The sequence below is a fragment of the Saimiri boliviensis genome, chromosome 7 (genome assembly GCF_048565385.1).
Source record: "Saimiri boliviensis isolate mSaiBol1 chromosome 7, mSaiBol1.pri, whole genome shotgun sequence".
NCBI lineage: Eukaryota > Metazoa > Chordata > Mammalia > Primates > Cebidae > Saimiri > Saimiri boliviensis.
In genome coordinates this window covers 84,266,509-84,282,605 of record NC_133455.1, presented here as the reverse complement: position 1 = coordinate 84,282,605, position 16,097 = coordinate 84,266,509, and the positions used below count along the sequence as shown (strand labels likewise).

General features: G+C 38.2%; 1 protein-coding gene and 1 non-coding gene across 2 annotated transcripts in view; both read left to right on the top strand.

The window, feature by feature from the left end:
* Positions 1-16,097, top strand: part of ST8SIA1 (ST8 alpha-N-acetyl-neuraminide alpha-2,8-sialyltransferase 1) — a 154,684-nt gene that overhangs the window by 103,507 nt on the left and 35,080 nt on the right. The gene's annotated exons all lie outside the window — the stretch shown is intronic.
* Positions 9,462-9,918, top strand: LOC141585244 (18S ribosomal RNA). Its single transcript, XR_012518639.1, has one exon. It is a non-coding gene; the product is annotated as an 18S ribosomal RNA (ribosomal RNA).

Sequence of the window (16,097 nt, the reverse complement as noted above, 5' to 3'; positions counted from 1 at the left end):
TTAAAATAAAAATGATTTTATTGTTCAATTTATATTTTAATTCATTTTATTGGAGAATATGAACCATGTAGATTAAATAGAATGTAGTTTCAGTGATTAATAACTGTATTGCATTTGATTATATATTGTTTAAAACAAAATTTTTATTAAAAAAAGGTTTGCTTTCCAACTGGAATTATAAGAACAGATCTCTGTAAGTTTCTGTTACTAAGTTTCTTCAATTTGTTTAATAGAATTTTAAAAATCAGAGCTTTAGTGTTATTGGATTTATAAATCTTGATATGCATTTTTAACCGAAGTTTCTGCTGGTAGCTTTCATATCTGGATCTCTTTGGACACACACCTGCACACACACAATACACACATTCACACACATGTGCACATACACATGCTAATGAGACAGAGGAGAATCAGAATCACAATGCAAATTATTGACAAGGGCAGAATATAAATTCATGAGACAGATATCATATTTGATAAATATTATTGCAAATACAAATGAAGAAAAAGGCAGAGAAAGGATGTGCTACCCACGTGACTAAATTACCATATTTTATTGATTGTTAGCGGCACAGTTTTTAATATTTTAACAGCTGTGAAACAGCTGCCTCTTATAGCCTCTCTTGTCCAGTTGGAAGCTGAGGCATAGTTGGCACTGCGAGTACATAGTTGTCACCTTGCTCGTGGCTGCTCGTGGCTGTCCTCCTGATTAAATTATGTACGTTGTTGGTACTGCACATTTTGAGTTTGATTGGCATTTAAAACATCCCCAAAAAGATTGAATATCTATTGTGTATAAAGATGGAAACAAAGCAGTGGTGTGTAAATTTGATTTGTAAGCGAATTACTTCAGGGAACTAATAGAAGCAATTTTGTATTTTCTTGTAAAGCAACATAAAAAAAGGAAAAAAAAATCACAAGTAGATGATGGTTTATTTTAAGTAGTTACTAAGATGTGTGCAAAATGATTGTCTAGACAATGATTGTCTAGGAAAAATTGTCATGTTCCTTAGAATGGAAGAAAAATGCCACAGCAAGAAGAGACAGTACAGGACTATTCACAATAGTATTATAAAAATATTGAGTCATGGTTTTATTGACAGGGCTTTTTTTCTTTGTAGTTAGTAAATAATATCTTATATTGGATAAAATATAACTTCTTTTAAATAAACATTATCTGCCAATTCCTCTGAAATAAAAATGGTTAGATAGAAAATAGAACAGAAAATTTGGAGGAAGTGTGACACATAAAAGAAAATACTAGCCCGGGCATGGTGGCTCCTGCCTGTAATCCCAGTACTTTGGGAGGCTGACGCGGGTGGATCACCTGAAGTCAGAAGTTCGAGACCAGCCTGGTCAACATGGTGAAACCCTGTCTCTACTAAAAATACAAAACTAGCTGGGCATGGTGGTGGGTGCCTGAAGTCCCAGTTACTCAGAAGACTGAGGCAGGAGAATCACTTGAATCTGGGAGGTGGAGGTTGCAGGAGCTGAGATTGTGCCATTGCACTCCAGCCTAGGCAACAAGAGCATAACTCTGCCTCAAAAAAAAAAAGAAAAGAAAAGAAAAGAAAATACTAAGGACTGCACAACCGTGAGGTGCCTAGAACTGATACACTGAGAGGCGTGTAATGTATGTATTAGCATTATCCTGATTTTTCAGTGAAAATTTTTGTGACGGCTGATTTGCTTCAATCAGATATTAAGCGGCAGATTAGGTACTTGAACCTAGGTCTTTGGACCCTTTGTTCTTCTTGAGAAGTAGTTGGAGAGATACCGTGGAGGGGGTTATGGTTGGTATTGCAGCTTAGTCATGTTTTACTGGGAGAGAAGAGAAAACAAGAAAATTTCAAGAGGTCAATAATGAGTTTACCATTTAAACGAGAAAGGGAGGATTTATTGACTTGAGATACTTGAGTGAAACTCCTGGGGAGGCAAAAAAAGAGTGATTGATGACTTTGTACTCTGTATTTCAAAGATTCTGACAGTAACGGAAGATATGAAAGGGTGAAGGTATGCATGCTCAGTAAATGTTAAAACAAACAAACAAACAAAAATACCACCACCACAGTATTCTACTCTTATACTTGATTGATATTTTTGCTGGGATTTTATTTCTACTTTGACAATATTTTTAGCATTTTGAAGCTGTTCCTCCAATGTTTCCTAGATTCAGTGTTGCTTCTTTGAAAACTGATGTCATTGTGATTCCTGATCTTTTGTGTATGACCTGGATTTCTACTTACCCCTGCATTCTAATCTGGTCTCCTTCCTCAGGTCATGTTTTGAAATTTGACAGTGATGTGCCTAGTGATTGGGTTAATTTCACTCGTTGTGCTGACATGCGGTGGACCTTTTCAATCTGCAAGCTTATGTCCTTTCATTTCTGCTTTGCCAATTGCAGTAGTGAGTTGTCAGTTCTCTTATATGACCTACTGGGAACACATGACACATTTGATTTTTCTCTGTTTTAACCACTTACTTCACTTAGTTTCCAAGTCAACACTCTTTAGATTCTCTTGCTATTTTATTTTATTTTTATTTATTTGAGGCAGAGTCTTGCTCTGTCACCTGGCTAGAGTGCAGTGGCACGATCTCAGCTCTCTGCAACCTCCGCCTCCCGGATTCAAACAGTTCTCCTGCCTCAGCCTTCTGAGTAGCTGGGATTACAGGGATTACAGGTCTGTGCTGCCATGCCTGGCTAATTTTTGTATTTTTAGTAGAGACCAGGGTTTCGCCATGTTGGCCAGGCTAGTTTTGGACTCCTGACATCAGGTGAACCACTTGCCTTGGCCTCCCAAAGTACTGGGATTATAGGTATGAGCCACTGCACTTGCTGTCTCTTGCTATTTTAGAAGCTACTAATTCTTGGCCAGGTACAGTGGCTCACACCTGTAATCCCAGTACTTTGGGAGGCCGAGGTGGGCAGATCATGAGGTCAGGAGTTTGAGACCAGCCTGATCAACATGGTGAAATCCCGTTTCTACTAAAAATATAAGAATTAGCTGGGCGTGGTGGCATGTACCTGTAGTCCTAGCTACTTGGGAGGCTGAGGCAGGAGAATCACTTAAACCCAGGAGGCAGAGATTGCAGTGAGCCTAGATTACACCACTGCACTCCACTCCAGCCTGGGCAACAGAGCAAGACTCTGTCTCCAAAAAAAAAAAAAAAAAAAAAAAAAAAAGCTACTACTTGTTAGTAGCTTTTGCTGGTTTCTGCTTATCTCTCAAACCTGTAAGCATTGGAGTGGTCCAGGCCTCTATCTGCTAACTTTGCTAACTTTTCTCTATTTTATTCACTTTCTACAGGATTTTATCCAGTCTCAGGGCTTAAATACTATATGTATATCCTCTGATGACTCTAAAATTTGTACTCTTTTCTGAGATCTATTCTTTTATCTCCAGCCTCATATACCTAACTCCTAGCTTGACTAATCTATTTGGGTATGTAATATGAATATCAAACTAAAATAACCAGTATAGAATGCCTGTTTCCCCTTTTCTGCAAACCTGTGTATTCTGTCATTTTCCCCATCTCAAAAAATGGACATTTGCTCAGCTCAAAAACCTTGAATTGGCTTATTTTATTAAATCCACTTCTAAATTATGGTGGATCTACTTTCCTGTTTTATGACCATTATTCACCTCCTCCACTGTCACTACCTTGGTCCATGTGTCTCCTGAATAATTGCAGTAATCCCCCAACAAGTTTTTATGTTTCTAACCTTACCACTGTGCTATTCAGTAGCTGATTGCCCCTCCGCTGCAAAACCACTTTACCATACTCTGATTTGTGGTGCAGAAACCAGGATTTTACAAATCACATTTCCCCTTTGCCAGCTAGTTTCCAATTAGGGGCACTAGAGGGACACTTCGGGAGGCTTGAGGGGAAATGGATTTGTTCCTTCCTGCTGGTGTCCTGTGGGTCTCCTGTCTCCTTGTGGTTCCTATGAGAATAACTCTAGCAATCATTCCTTTCCATAGCAGTACTAAATTCAACTGGCAGCATTTCCCAGTGCTTTTACACCAGTCAACACACACATAGAGATTCTTATTCTTGTCTTTTAATACTCTGGCATTTGTAAAACCACAACATCCCAGTCTAAGAATAAAGCTTACTGCATCAGCACAAAGTAGAATAATTAGTTTATCTTTGGCCATCCCACACTCTTATGCTTCTTTATTCTCCCCAGGCAGTTTCTTCCCACATGGGCTAGTTTTTCTGCTTTAAATTTTTATTTCATCTTACAGTTGTTTCTGTGGTGCTCTTCAGCTCAGAAAAAAAGCTTATTCTGTTTAATTTGGTACGATTATTAGCCTCTTATTTATTTTGGAATCAAGGCGTTAGTGATAGGCGTCTTATTTATTTTGGAATCAAGGCGTTAGTGTAGACTGTAGAACAGCTACAATCATGATTTCCAGCAGTGCATCAGTTTTTGGAAAATTACATGCAGCATTATTCATTCAATTCATTTGGAAATTCATTAAATTTTCCAAATATGAGTATTTAAATATATAATATATATGTATTATTTATATCTATTATGTATTTATAGACAATTGGTATAATTATATCTATAAAGTATATAATTAAATAACTACCCCTAGTCACTTATTTTCAGAATGCAAATTACAAAACATCAAGCTCGCCAACATATTTTTGGTTGTTTGGGGTATGTGGAGATGCGATTCTTAGAAGAGGTCCTATTTTCCCTGGGAAGTGTATCAGAAACGGCAGAGGCAGTGGCCCCAGAGATCTTAATGTTTGTTAAAGATAAATTTGGGTTAAAAACAACAGTCTTGGGAATGCTGCTTTTTACTGCCCACTCCCCTATTGTGGTATCCTTGCTCCTATTCCCAGTGACGCAGTGTTTTTTGGGTCCGAGAGCCCTCTCCCCCAGCAATGCCCTGTGATTCAAATCGCCTCAACTCAGTGTCTAGTCTCTACTCTTTTCAAGATGATAGTGAGTCATCTGTTAAACATATCTTTGTTGAAGTGTTAGTAGTTTATAAGGGGTAATGTTTTACTTCTCTCTGTGGTTTTACATTTTAACTGGAGCCACCCGGAAGAAACTGAGTGCTTTAAAAACATAGAATAGTTCTTTACCTAGAGGAATCGCAGACACTTTGACTGTTTTGAGAGTGGGGGCTGTGGAGGGGATTTTAGGTGGGGGATTGGAAAGGAATCCTTTATGTTCTTCGCATCATTCCATTCATACAGCTTGTTATTCCTAGGGCTGACCTTGCTACCACAAGATTAATGACGGCTTTTGGAGAACTAATGGGAAACAGATTCTACTCTTCTGTATTACAAAGCCACATCGAGGGCAGGATTCAGAGAGTCTACAGCTGTCCCCTAAGACTGTAGACTCTTACAAGGTTGCCTTTTTCAGGGTTTACTTCTCTTGGCAACAATTCTCTGCAACAAAGAGATTTCATTCCTCAAATATGTGCTAGATCGTAACATGTGCCTCTTATCACTAAAACCCCAGAAGGCAAAGGTTTCATAACACAGATTCTCATTAGAGGAAAAGTTTTCTGATTAGAGTATTTGTGTAAGAGCATTATTTTGATAAGAGCTTGCCATTATTTGTTTGAAAAGTTATTAAACAAATACTTGAAACAGAGATTTAAAGTCCTGAAAGAGTGAAAGTAGTGGTTACTGGTACTTACATTACTTGCTCTCTTCTGCACTTAATACAGGTTTCTGCATCCTTGATATTCTTTTCACCCTATGTCCCAACACACCTCTCTTTACTGTGTCTTGTTAGCTTCTTTTGTGGGTTTTCCCTTCATCTGCCACCTTAATGTCCACGTTCCTAATGTTGAACTACCACTAGTTCAGATCTATCCCAGGCCTTGATTCTCTTCTGTGCTCCAGACAGCTATGTGTCTGCTGGCCAACTCCATTTAGAACTCCCACAGGTACCTCATGTTTCATATGTTCTTAAAGTGAGGAATTTGTCTCCCATCAAACCATCCTCGGTCCTGTAGTCCCCATCACAGTTATTGGCACTGTATCTGTCAAGTCACCATGGTGGATAACCTTGAAGCTATTCTTTTATTTTTTTGAGACCCAGTCTTGCTCTGTCACTCAGGTTGGAGTGCAGTGGTGCCATCACAGCTCACTGCAGACTCCACTGCCTGGGCTCAAGCAGTCCTCCCACCTGGGCTCCTAAGTAGCTGGGACTAAAGGCACATGCCACCATGCCCAGGTAATTTTTAAATTTTTGTAGAGACATGTTATCTCTATGTTGCCCAGGTTGGTCTCAAATCCCTGGCCTGAAGTGATCCTCCCACCTCAGCCTCCCATAGTTTTGGGATTACAGGCATGTGCCACCATGCTCAGCCCTTGAAGTCATTCTTGTACATCCTCACTATCATTATCCCTATATATTCATCTACAAAACACTGTTAATATCACTTTTACATTCTCCATTAACTCTGTTACTGTCTCATTATTTCAACTGCCATTGTCTTTGTTCAGGCTATTCTAGTCCCTTGCTGGAAATCGTGTCCTAAGATATTCCTTCAACACCGCTCACCTTTTGGATTTTTAAAATCCAAAATCAGTGTTCTTCACTGGATTCCCATTACTTTTTAAATGGAATCTCAGGTCATCATCACTACTGTCTCATTTGCCTGTGGGTGGAAAGTCTCATAAGTGCCAAGGCAGGAAGCTGAAGCCTCAGCCGATTCCTGTTTAATAAATAGAATATAGAAAGAAGAATCTAGTTAGGAATAAGTGTCATGAGTGATTAGCTATTAGTCTTATTGAATATTAAGTATCATGAGTGATTAGGTATTAGTCTTACTGAATATTAAGCCTTGATTAAAGCCTTCTTGAACTTTATGCATAATTATCTAGGAACTTCGGGTTGCTGTTGTCAGGGTCTGATAAGGGACACTATGAGATGTGGCCACGAGGCAAGAGCATTAATACCTGTGTAACATCGATTGGTAGAATCAGCAGATAACCTGTTGAATGCTGAAACCAAGCCCTCTGTCACACCCGAATAAGGATTGCTGGAGGGCATCTGACATCTCTGCCATAGCGCCAGTGCTTGGGAAAGCACCCACTATGCAGCAGACCTTGGAAGGGAGCATTCCCTGTCCTTAGGCAAGTCAGAGAACACTCTGCTCCCCGACACTCTTGTAGAAGGACTGATGTCAGTCAGCCCAACCCATAGCTATCCGGGACTTAATTGTATCTGTGTGGCGCTGTGCTATATTGGTTGCAATCTGTGTCTGCTTTCCCTCCCTACTTCTGCACCTGGTTCCTCTTTTGAAGATAGTAAGAAGTAGCATAATTTTTGAAGCCTTTGCTCTTACTTGGCAAGTATAACATAAAGTGCTGACGCATCTTGATTCCCCTGCTTTGGCTACTTGGAAGTCCTGGGTGCCTTGTTCCTTAGACACGTGATCTGCTTGAAGATTCACTCTACTTACTCGCCCCCCGCCTCCCGTTTTGTACCTAATAAAAATCAGAGTGTCCAGACACTCGGGGCCACTACCGGAGTCTCTCGTCTCCGCACCCATAGAGAATACCCTCTAGACCCAGCAGGGCTGGACCCTACATTTGCCTCAGATGCCAGTGTCACTTGTCACTCTGTAGGGACCACACTCACCAGTAACCCTGCACACACGCAGTGTCCTTTGCCTAAAGAGTTCTTCTTTGTATTGTCCCTTACAAGGCTTAGCTCTCCAAAGGCGATGACTATATCTCTTTTTATCTTTTTAGTCTCAGTATCTAGCAGCGTGTTTAACACAGTGAGTCATTAGCAAGTATCTGGGTTAGTATGTGCCATTCTGGCAAAATGTTATATTCCAACTTTTAAATTAAATTATGGTAAATAAACACATAGACAAAAAAATCGACAACAGAACTAAAAAATAAGGATAAGAGAAAAATAAAATGCTAGAATCTGCAGGGAATTTCCACTAACTGCGGCAAGGAGGGTGTTGGGTTGAGAGTCATAATCCTAAACTAAGCCTGCTGAACCAGAATAGCACAGAAATCTGGGAAGAAGATGGGAAAAGACGGTGACTCAACCCCACTCTATCCACTGGCAAAGAAACATAGAAAATCCCAAAGCTGTGTGAATTCTTTTCTTAGCTGGCTAGGGCCATGCCCTTTCTTCTCTTTATCAGTTCTTTTCTGTCTTTGTCCACTTGACAACTATACTTCATAATACACAGCACTGCCATGGGTAGAGAGTGAAAAGTAGAGGCAGTATCACTTTGCAGGCAGAGCTGTGTGAAGACTTAAGGAAGCCAAGGAGGGAAGATGAGAAGAAGAACCCTTAGCACAGTGCAGCTGGAGGTGCAATTTTTATCTCTATCACTAAAGGAAGAATTGAATTCTGCATATGACTCCCTAGCCATCAGGCAACCTGTCCGTTGGAGCAGAAGATCTTCCCTCAGTTTAGCAGAAATTTTAGATGATTGTTTGCTGGACACAAGAAACCAGGCTCAGGACTTGGCACTGTGGCATTTTTTTGTAAGTCTAGGTCAAGAAAGAAAATAAACGAGTACTCAAATGATTAGCACCTAAAGATAAAAGGATACCATGTATACCTTTTTGAAGCCAAATATGGTTCTGGAACAAATGTTTTGCTTTATGTTTGTTTTTCTACTATTTAAGAGAACTAATAGAAGAAATATTTGGCACAGAACGCCTCAAAACGTTTTGTGACACAGGAAATGTGACTTAAAGATTCAGAGGAAGAACACTCATATAAACATGCTTTCACAGAGGAAATAGAAAAAAATTTCAAAGCTGTAGCTTGATGACTTAATAAGAATTGATACATTAGGTGCACAGAATAGTTAGAAGAATAAAGGATGAGCTGAAAGTTGATATAGAAAGAGAGATGGCTGAGAGCAGGCAGAATTGTAAAGCAATAAAGTTCATGTCAGATGGTACAAAGAGCAGAGTTACAGTGCAAAAAGTACAACCCATAATATTTCCACTTTAAGAATGTCAAGGAAAAAAAATCTCAGAATATAATGAGAAATAATGAGACTATAATGAGTATAATAAGAAAAAAGATGAAGAAAAAGGAAAGGAGATTCATCCTAAAGATGACAAGTTTTCTGAAGAAGAATCAAGAAACAATAATAATAATAAAAAAGGTATTATCAGACCCAGGAAGAAAAAAAAAATGTTGAAAAAAATGTTTTGGTTCTTTTTGGCTCTTTTGAGTTGGTCGATTTCATGCCAGCCACCGCAGCTGTATGATTAATCCAAGCTAACAGAACTCGGCATAAAGAGTGTTTAAGACCTGCCTTCAATAAAACTAAACTCCATTTAAGTTGTAAAAAACTCCAGCTGAAATAAAATATACTACGAAAGTGTCTTTAATACCCTAAGACACAATAGCTAAAGCCCGAACGGGGATTAGACACCCCACTATGCTTAGCCCTGAACTCCAATAGTTACATTTACAAAACCACTCACCAGAATACTACAAGCAACAGCTTAAAACTCAAAGGACTTGGTGCTTTATATCCCTCTAGAGGAGCCTGTTCTATAATCAATAAAGCCCAATATACCTTACCACCTCTTGCCCCCATCCTATAAGCCACCATCTTCAGTAAACCCCAAAAAGGCTATACAGTAAGCACAAGTACATACATAAATACGTTAGGTCAAGGTGTAGCTTATGAGGTGGAAAGAAATGGGCTACATTTTCTTCACCCAGAAAATCTCACGACAACCTTTATGAAATCTAAAGGCTCAAGGAGGATTTAGCAGTAAACCAAGAGCAGAGTGTTTGGTTGAATAAGGCCATGAAGCATGCACACACTGCCCGTCACCCTCCTCAATATCGTTCCAGAAATTACTATTACTAAAAACTCTGTACGTACATATAGAGGAGGTAAGTTGTAACATGGAAGCGTAATGAAAAGTGTGCTTGGACAAACCAAAGCATCCGGCCTATATCGGGAAGATTTCATCACTTTGAGCCAACCCTAGCCCCAAACCTTGCTAAAATACTAACAAACCATCTTAATCAAACCATTTACCTTAGACAAAAGTATAGGTGATAGAAATTTTTACCCTGGCGCAGTAGACATAGTAACGTAAGGTAAAGATGAAAGAACTGAACTAAGCATTAAAAAGCAAAGACAAACCCTTATACCTTCTGCATAATGTATTAACCAGAAATAAATTTACCCAGAGAATCATAGCCAAGTGCCCCCAAACCAGACAAGCTACTCCAGAACACTTGAAAGAGCACACCCACCTACATGCCAAAATAGTGGGAAGATTCATGAGTAGCAGTGACAAGGCTACCGAGCCTTGTGACACCTGGTTGTCCGTGATAGAATCTTAGTTCAACTTTAAACTTACCCACAGATATACTTAATCTCCTTGTAAGTTCAACTGTTACTCTAAAAAGTGACAGCTCTTTAGACCCCAGGAAACAACCTTCCTACAGAGAGTAGAAAATATTACCTCCATAGTTGGCCCAGAAGCAGCTACCAATTAAGAAAGCATTCAAGCTCAACATCTATCTTAAATTCCAATCACTCTGCTGAACACCTGACTTCACATTGGACCAATCTATTACTTATATACGTCTAATTTATTTCATCTCAGTGACAATATTCCCTACATCTAATAATATGAACATAAATGACAATTCAAAACCACAAAACCCATACTACTCCTCCCCCCACTTGTTATTTCTTCTACCCTCCTCTTACCCATCTCTCCACTAATACTAAGTGTAACTTAGAAATGTAGGTTAAATAAGACCAAGGGCCTTCAAAGCCCTTAGTAAGTTAATTATACTTAGTTTCTGTAACAGGCCAAAGGACTGCGAGATTCTATTCTGCATTGATTGAATGCAAATCAACCACTTTAATTAAGCTAAGCCCTTGCTAGATTGGTGGAACTCAAACCCACGAAAATTTAGTTAACAGGTAAACACACTAATCAACTGGCTTCAATCTACTTCTGTTTTTGGAGGCGGGGTAGGGGGGAGAAAGGCAGGAGAATCCCCAGTAGGATTGAAGCTGCTTCTTTGAATTTGCAATTCAACATGAGAAATCATCTTGAATAAAAAGGCCAAGGTAAAAAGAGGCCTTGACCTCTGCCTTTAGATTTACAATCTAATGCTTACTCAGCCATTTTATCTTCTTCCCAAAAAGGAGCCAAAAGGCTTTCAAGAGCTGAAACAGGACTGGGTCCACAGACAGAAGTACTTAATTACATTCCAGGTAAAATTAATGCAAAAAGACCCATATTTAGACATATTGTGATGAATTTTTACACTTCAGGGATAAGGAGAAAACTCTACAAGCATCCAATCAGAAAAACATGATTTACCTACAATGGAGTAAGAATCGAGGTAGCTTCAGAGTTTTCCCTATTACTAAATTTCAGGACAGATGTCATGGTAAGTACCAAGATGTGAAGGGTATGATTCTTTATCTAGCCAAGTTGTCATTTATATATAATACAAGGGTTCAGAGGTTATTTCTCAAATACTCTTCTTAAATTTTTTGAATATAAAATATGTACTATATACATATGTATTATGAATAGTCACTACAGCTGAGAGCCAAATGCCCAAGAATAAGAAATTTGCAGTATAAGATACTGATAGTAATTCAAAAACAATGCAAAGTATGCAGATTGATACTGTGTGCTGGTAAATACTTCAAAACCAGCTCTGGGGTGGGGAGGAAAGCCTTCATTCGTAGTGTTTGCTGATATGCATGGTGTAAGTACTGCCCCCATGGCCAGTTCAAGCTATCATTGTGATATTAATATAGAGTTGGTGAGTAATAAAAGGTAAACTGAGGTACAATAAAATTTTTTTAGGAGTTTATTTGAGCAAACAGTGGTTCTTGCTTCACAAAGCACTAAACCAAAGGTGGCTTCAGGCTCTGCAGTGGGAATGCAAGGAGAAGGCCTTTTATAGGGTGAATGCCAAAATAAAGCAAGAGAACATTTGATTAGTAACAGTTAGACAGTTGCCTTTTTTGGTCTGTCCTGCAAGAAAGTGCTTAGTTATATAACCCTAAGTTTGTTAATTGGTGGCTTCTGATAAATTAAACTTAAGTTTTGTTTTTCTTTAATATAGGCATTTATAGGAAATATTAATAGCCCAAGTTTTGTTTCACTTATGTTTGCAAATCAAGCAAGGTTAAGGTTGCTTATGAGTTCTCACTGGCTTTGTCTGCTCAGGAATTCCTCAGCCCTGGTCTCCATTTTAATTTTACTTTAACAGGAGAGAAGTGAGCAAGTGGTCCTCACGTGCCTACTAGGATCCAGCTACGAGTAGGATCTAGATCCTAATAATTTAGGACCTGGACCAGTTAGTTCACTCTTTGAGCACAAAATAACCTAAATCTTCATCTTAAGCTGTATACCAAATTAAGTGTATAATCATTTTATTAATTTCTTAGGGCTGATACCACAAATTATCACAAACCAAGTGGCTTAAAATAACAGACATTTAATTTCCCAGAATTTTGGAGGCTAGAATTTTAAAATCAAGGTGTCAGCAAGGTCAGGCTGTCTGTGAAGTTTCCAGCGCCCTAGAGGAGGATCCTTCCGTACATTGTCCTAGCTGCTGACGGTGTCTAACAGTCTGTAGCTTTCCTGGCTGACAGACTCAGCACTCCATCTCTGCCTCTGTCCTCACACAGCATTCTTCCTAGGTATGATCTGTGTCTCTGTGTTTTCTTTTTACAAGGCTACTAGTTATTGGATCAGGGCCCACCCTAATGTGCTATGGCCTCACTTTAACTTAACTATTATATCTGCAAAGATCCTATTTATGAATAAAGTCACATTCTGAAGTTCTGGGTGGATGTGAACTTTGTGGGGACCAGTACAAGATTTGACCCAAGAGAAGGATTCACACATTAAATGTAAGAAACGTACCACAAAAATAAAAAGCATTAGTGTGAATGCTTACTGGTCTTGAAGATAGAGTACTTTCTGCTGGCAGAAATCAAAGAAAAATGATTTATACATTTGACTCCAAAAATTTAAAATTTGTTCTTGTCAAAAACATAAACAAGATCTAAAAACAAACAATTATTTGGGAAAAAAATTGCATCAGATATAACAAGATAAAGTATAAATAGGCCAGGTGTGGTGGCAAGTGCTTGTAATCTCAGCACTTTGGGAGGCCAACGTGGGTGAAACCCCATCTCTACTAAAAAATGCAAAAATTAACTAAGCGTGGTGGCAGGCATCTGTAATCCTAGCTACTCAGGAGGCTGAGGCTGAGGCAGAAGAATTGCTTGAACCCAGGAGGAGGGAGTTACAGTGAGCAGAGATTGTGCCATAGCACTCCAGCCTGGGTGACAGAGCGAGACTCCATCTCAAAAAAAAAGTATAAATATATTTTTTATATATTTATAAAGATGATATGTAAAAAAGGTATGAAAAATACTGTAGTCTCGGGAGATAATTGCATATAGAGGTGGACAAGTCACAAAGGAGTAAATACAGATGGTTTGTAAAAGTAGTAAGTATTCAGTCATATTAATAATTAACTATATTCACATTAGAGCTGGAAGGAAATTATCTATTTTTAACTACCAAAGTAGCAAAAATAAAAAGAAATGATAACAAGGCTGCTGTATATTCTCATGCACTGCTAATGGGAGGATAAATTAGTACAACCATTCTTTTAGGAAAACAAAAGAATTGACATACTTCAAGAATCTTGAAAATGTTCCTACCTTTTGAATTCACAATAACACTTCTAAAAAAGCCAGAAAGTAATAATCTAGCAATGTATAAAGGATAAAGATGTAGAAAGCAAAAGAAGATATAACAGAACTATTATCTGACACAATTAGAAACATTCTATTGTGAAGGGTATTAAAGAGAATACAATTCATTCTAACTAGCATAAGCAGAAAGGGGTTTATTTAAAGGGATTTTACAGCTGTTGAGAGGGTGAAGAAATAGATTCTTGATTAAGGAAATGGAAAACAACTCCAAAAGCCAAACGACAGAACGTCTCTGGCAATCAATAGACTGCAGAATCAGTCAGAATCAGAATCCCTGCCACATTGGGAAGCCACAACTTCAGCTGCTCCCTCCAGACTCATGCTGCTTGAATCAGAATCTGGCTTGAAAAATGGATCTCTGTCTCCTCATTTAACCCAGTTCAGAAGTCAAGACACACACGTACGTCCCATTGGCTAAGCCAGCATCACAGCAGGAACCCCACCTGTAAAGAAGTCTGAGAAAGGCAGTTCTTAGCTTTCCCACTTTGGACTACAGGAAGACACATAAAGAGGTTGAAATGAATATTTTGTGATCCAGCCCATATCCACACGATACTCTAAACATTCAAATTATAAGAGATGTATTCAATGGCTTTAAATGACTCAGAAATACTTTTGATTGAACATTTTTTTTAAAATCATGGAATAGAAGCATATATAATTGATGATTTCATCTATGAAAAATATATAGAGAACAAAACACTTGAGAACTATGTCAGTGTATTAAACACTTGCATGAAACTATAGGAGTTGTTATTTTTCTTAATTATACCTTTTACATTTCCTAAAATGAACATAAATTAATTTTATAATTCTCAGTTCCCATCAAAACAACCAACCATATGTTTGTTAAATAAATAAGTATTGAGAACATTAATGAAAAGAAAATAAATATATCCATGGCTGTTTCTTTTGCTGTTTTAGGGTTTGAAGAGATCCAAATAGGCTTGTTAATTTCCCTCTAAATTTGGCTTTTTCACATCAGCCATGAGTTGTAGCTGCTGAAGAAATACCATAGGTAGCACAGGCTAGTCATTTAGACTTGAATTTAGGGGTATTTGTGTATTTATGTGTTTCTCTTGGGTAATCTATAAATGTATGTGTGTGTGTATATAATATTTCTGTTAAAGTATATGACTATTTAGAATCTTATTTAATATTAAAGTGTAAAGTAACTAATTTTATTTTTCAATCACAAATAAATCAATGATTGCTTCCAAACAAAATGAAAACCCAGAGATACAATGTATATGTATAAAGAGAGTATATAAATATATATGGTCTTTTTCTAGTTAACTGTCAATAAGATTACTTACATTTCTTTCATATAGAGTTCTACTTTTAATTAAAATGTCATCAGTATTTTGAATGAATACTTTTTACTGCTTGTCAACTGTGATAAAAATAATAAGCTCTTCAATGTCTTTTCTCTCACTTCCATAAGCGTTAGAGATTTTCGCTTTGGAAAATTAGAGATTTTCTAAAGTAAATCCATTACTAAAATAAAAATACTCCAGTAGAGCAAAAGATTATTTTCCACAATTTTTCTTCATGAGACAGCTTCTCTTGCTGAACTTGTATGGACCAAGCTTTTCAACTTAGTGTATGATCCAGCACTACAATTCCCTTGGAGATATGAGGGATGATTTATTTTATTATTATTATTATTTTTTGAGACAGTCTTGCTCTGTAGCCAGGCGCCAGGCTGGAGTGCAGTGGCTCAATCTTGGCCCACTGCAACCTCCTCCTCCTGGGTTCAAGCAATTCTCCTGCCACAGCCTCCCGAGTAGCTGGGATTACAGGCACATGCCACCATGCCCAGCTAATTTTTGTATTTTTAGTAGAGACAGGATTTCACCATGTTGGCCAGGATGGGCTCGATCTCTTGACCTCATGATCTACCTGCCTTGACCTCTGGGGGATGATTTAACTGCCCACCTCATTACAAGAAATTCCCTCAGTGTGATGCTAAAAGTTGTGGACTAATGTGTAAAATTTACCTAATAATAAAACAAGTTAAGTAAGTTAATTTACTTACTTAAATTTGTTAAATAAGTTAATACACTTTTTTGAAATTTTCTCTTACTATAAATATATTTGGTTTCTTATCCTAACACATTGCAGTTATAGGACACACTATTAAGAAGATTCCAGGGCAGGTGCAGTGGCTCATGCCTATAATCCCAGCACTTTTGGAGGCTGAAGCTGGCAGATCATGAGGTTAGGAGTTCAAGACCAGCCTGACCAAGATGGTGAAACCCCGACTCTACTAAAAATACAAAAATTAGCCAGACATGGTGGTACGTGCACCTGTAATACCAGCTACTCAGG